Below are 4,954 nucleotides of genomic sequence, written 5' to 3' on the forward strand. Positions count from 1 at the left end.
AAATTTTGGAACAGGTTTTATTTTATAAACTATGTTCCTGGCTAATTGATTGTCAACTTGACATAAGTTAGAGATAGCTAAGAAGGGAGAGCCATAACTGAGAAAAATGTCTCCCTAGAGATGGGCCTGTAGACAAGCCTGTGGGATATTTTCATCTTAGTGGTAAATGTGGCAGAGCCCAGTCACTGTGTGCGGTGCCATCCCTGGCAGGCCCTGAAATGCATAAGAAAGCAGGCTGAGTCTACGGCCATACCACCCTGAACACACCCAGTCTCGTCTGATCTCAAAAGCTAAGCAGGGTCGGACCCAGTTAGTACTTGCATGGGAGACTCCTGAGAAATACCAGGTGCTATAGGCTTTATTAAAAATAAATAAAAATCGGGCTGAGCAAGCCACGTTACAAACCGCGTTCCTCCATGACCTCGGCTTCAGGTCCTGCCTCCAGGTTCCTGCTCTGATTTCTCACAGTGGTGAAGTCTGACCGGAGTGTAATTATAATGTAATTTACCAGGTTCCTCCCCAAGTTGTTTGGATCATAGTGTTTATTACAGCAATAGAAACCCTAACTTAGATGAGGTATAATCTTCTATGAGTGCAGAATAACTGTATGCTTAAAGGTTGTGTCGCAATAAAATGGGTAAAACAGTTAGAAATACAGGCAACATCAACAGAGCCTTGAAAAAAGGGAAGGGCTGACAAAATGTTTTAATTCAACCAACGTTAAACTTCATATTCTCTAAAGCACTCTTTTTCCTTTGCCGTGCCATGGGTGGTTATTAAAGCCAATCATTAGAAACACAGGAAATGTCAGTGCATTTTAAAGCACAAAAGTCACACAGATCCCTGTTTTCTAGGATAATGTTCTAAGGTGGAAATCTAATCGAGAAGCAGCGTTATGTCTCCTTCTCTTTCTGTTTCTCCTCTCTGGCCAGCACTGCAATAAGGCATTTCCTACAGTACATAGGATAGGCACTAACATGTCTGTGCTTGTAACCAGAAAACAATTTATATCCATGCAGTATGCATGTTAGACTGATTACAGCTTCCTGTTTAATTAATGGTCATTGTTCGGGGTGGGCACAGTCATTCCCACTACGGAAACCCCATGCTTCATATGTGGCATTCTCTTCTGTAAAGGTGATAGGCTGTCGCTATGGCAGGACTCTACTGGACATCTGCTCATTTCTTATGTAATCTGTCCTTTCCTCTTCCTCCCTTGACACCTCTACATCATACCAGAGAAAATAAATTTCATTCCAGACTCTGGGTCTGTACTTTGAGCACAACTTAATCAAATAACTGGCATTTGGTTAAATATTCCCTCTTTTATAAAAAGAAAAAAACTTTTTATTGATTCTTTATGAATTTCACATTATGCACCCCGATCCCACTCATCTCCCTGTCCTTCTATATCCACCCTCTGTCCTTGCAACGCCCCCTTCAAAAAGAAAAAGGGAAACAATAAATAAAGAAACAAATAAAAATAAACAAACAACAAAAAATGCACGGTCTCACCATGGAAGCTGCAGTGTGTCACAGTGTGTCACGCAGTGTACCCTTTTTGACAGCGTTACTGACAAATTTTTCATTGCAGTGGTCTCGTTTGAGGCCTCTGGCTTCTGCTACATTATCAATTCTGGATTCTCACCAGGACTCCTCTCAGTTAAGTATTTCCAGTAAATCACTACCGTATCTTTAAAGAGCTGGAGATTGCAAACATAACACATCTTAGGCTCTGCCAACATAGCCTGTTCAGGAAGGCTGTAGAGGAAAGGCAAAGGAACGCCCAGGACCAGGAAATGGCAGGTGGCTTCAATCTGAGTGGCTAACAGCATCTTCAACTCAGAAACAGGCTCTCAGTCTTAATGCCCAAATGCAGGTTCCTTTTAGTTCAGCCCAGGACTCTTCATGCTCCCTGGGTGGATTCAGATGCTTTGAGATTACATATGTTGGCCCTTTTATGTATATTTTATTCATTACTTCGAATTCAAAATCAGGTGCCAGTATGTGCAGATGATAGGAATCTTTTTAATTTTAGGTTTTTTCTCTATTATTTTCGTTCATTGAAATACATTTCATATTTTAAACTGCACATATTGCCAGGCAAGTGGTGATGCACACCTTTAATCCCAGCACTTGGGAGGCAGACGCAGGCAGATTTCTGAGTTCAAGGCCAGCCTGGTCTACAGAATGAGTTCCAGGACAGCCAGAGCTACACAGAGAAACCCTGTCTCAAAAACAAAACAAACAAAAAAAAAAAACTGTGCATATCTAATGCATGAATGAACTCACATTCATGAAACCACCATTCAATGAATGTTTAAAAAAATGTATCTATCATTTATTTCATTTACTTTAAGTGGCAATGGCAAGTCATGTTCTGATAGCAAGCTTCTCAGGGGCTGGGAGGAAGTGCCTGCCACAGAAACAAGAGGACCTGAGTTTGGATCCCAGCGCCCCATGTAAAAGTCAGGCAAGGGGGCAGATCTGTAACCTCAGAGCTGAGAGCACAGAGACAAGTAGAGCCTTGGAGCTTGTTGGCCAGCCAGGGAAGAAGGAGGAGGAGGAAGAGGAAGAGGAAGAAGGAGGAAGAAGAGGAGGAGGAGGAGGAGAAAGAGGAGGAGGAGGAGGAGGAGGAGAAAGAGGAGGAGGAGGAGGGAGGGGGAGGAAAAAGGAGAGGGAGGAGGGAGGGGAGGGGGAGAAGGAGAAGAGGAGGAAAAAGAAGAGGAGGAGGAATAAGAAGGAGGAAGAGGATGAAGAAGGGGAAGGAGAAGAGGAAGAGAAAGAAGGAAGATGAAGAAAAGGAAAAAAGGAGGAGGAGACGAGGAGGAGGGGGAGATCACAAAACCTTTAGAACTTTGAAATGTCAGCAATATAAGAAAGATTTGTGGGGTTTGTAGGTTTTGGGGTTATAGGAAATCAAATTAAAATTTAAAAACCATTCCATCCGTCTTCAAATTGACAGAAGCAAATCTTCTAGTGTCTTACTCCATAAACAAAACAAGCTTGTCTGATGAGCCCGAGCCTGGTGCATTGCCCTGTCCTTGGTCTACCAAGTCTCCGACACAATAGGAATCCTTATTCAATTCCAATAATCATGCGCACTCCTTGTCCTCAATTTTAATGTGTTCCACTAATGAGTTCACTTTACATCCCTACCGCAGCTCCCTCCCCTCCCAGTGCCCTCTCATATGGCCCCTCCCCCATTCTCTCACCCCCTTCACCTCTGAGGAGGAGGAGATCCTCCCCCTCCCCCCCCCCTCCACCCCTGTACCAATCCACCCTGGCACCTCAAGTTCACTGCAGGACTAGGCACATCCTCTCCTCTCCCATTGAGGCCAGACAGGACAGCCCAGTTAGGGAAACAGGATCCACAGGCAGGCAACTGAGTCAAGGTAAGCCCCTGTTCCAGTTGGGGACACTCATGAAGACCAAGCTGCACATCTGGTACATATGTGCAAAGAGGCCTAGGTCCAACCCTTGTCTGCTCTTTGGTTGGTGGTTCAGTCTCTGGAATCCCCCAAGGATCCATGTCAGGTGACTCTGTTGGTCTTCCTGTGGAGTTCCTATCCCCTTCAGGGCCCTCAGTCCTTCCACCAACTCTTCCAAGACTCTCCGAGCTCCATCCAATGCTGAGCGGTCTCCAGTTCACACTGATTCACAGGAATGCCATAGAATGCAATTCTTTGTCCAAATAAATTGGGCATGTGGTAATTTTCCTTTAAGGTATTGATGAGATTTCAGTGATTTCCTGTACTTGAAAAAATAATGTTCATAAATTTCACATAAATTATAGTGTCCTGTATAAATACATAACTTGATACATAATATGTATACAGCCCGTCATATAAAATTTAAAGATAAGGTGTTTTCCAAAACAGAGTTATAATATTAAAATTCAAATGTATTTTATTAGAGTTAAGTCTGAGATATGTCAGTAGAATGTTCCAGATTTCTCCACAAGATGGAGCTGCTCTCCAAGCTACTGTACAGCTAAGCGGCACTGCTTAGGTATTTATTTTGGACATTTCAATTGGTGTCACTCACATTAGCATGTGGACAGGGCGCCCAGCAGCAGCGACTTTGAGAGTCATAAATGAAGGCAAAATGGCAACACTTCTAGAACCGTCTTAAAACTCAGCTTCCCATTCTCTGTTCAGTGGAGCAAGGGGGGCTCGTTCTGAGGCGTTTCCTATGACGTCACCCAGGCTTTCCGGCGTGAAGGATATAAGATACCATTGCTCTCCTGTCTATTTCCAGTGTCTGTCACCTCTCTAGCCCTTGTCTTAGTCCTGTAAGATGCTATAATTTATCCCCACAGACTGGGTAACTTACAAACAAAAGTCATGTGTCTCATAGTTCTAGAAGCTAAAGAACCACGCCACGTCCTTGCTCATAAATGTTGCGCCGAGAGAAAACTCTCTGAGCTCTCCGCTAAAAGGACAGGATCACAAGGACTCAGCCCTCGTGACTTATCACTAGCCAAAGGCCCCACTCGCTAATACTCTGAGGGCATAGGGTTTTAATATCACACGCTAATACCATTACTCCGGGGCAAGGGTTTTAGTCCGACTAATTTGTAGAAGATACAAACATACAGTCCTGCAGCACTCTGACTCTTTACTAAGAAGCGCTGTGCTGTGGGGCACTGATCTTGAGAACACTTGTCCCATTAGCTCAGGGAATGCAGAAAGTGTCCTCAGGCCTGGTGGGTAAAACGTACCACAGAATTGGGGGGGGGGGGGGGTGTTGGGTAGTACCCTGGCTCAGCAAGTATGATGTGGCAAAGAAAATACCTGCTTCATCTTCAACTTCTTGGAGCCCCAGAGCTACTTAGCATTGCAGCTGGACCCCATCTTACAGAGAAGAAAAACCCACAACTTAAAAAAAGCATCTGTCTGTAGATCATGCAGCTGGTGTGAAGGGTCAGTCTGAGGACAAAGCCTTCACACTT

General features: G+C 44.2%; 1 pseudogene; it reads left to right on the forward strand.

Annotated features, from left to right (window-relative positions):
- The first annotated feature begins 239 nt into the window (after positions 1-239).
- LOC117724078 (5S ribosomal RNA) lies at positions 240-358 on the forward strand (annotated as a pseudogene).
- Positions 359-4,954: the final 4,596 nt, after the last annotated feature.

The sequence above is a fragment of the Arvicanthis niloticus genome, chromosome 19 (assembly GCF_011762505.2).
Source record: "Arvicanthis niloticus isolate mArvNil1 chromosome 19, mArvNil1.pat.X, whole genome shotgun sequence".
NCBI lineage: Eukaryota > Metazoa > Chordata > Mammalia > Rodentia > Muridae > Arvicanthis > Arvicanthis niloticus.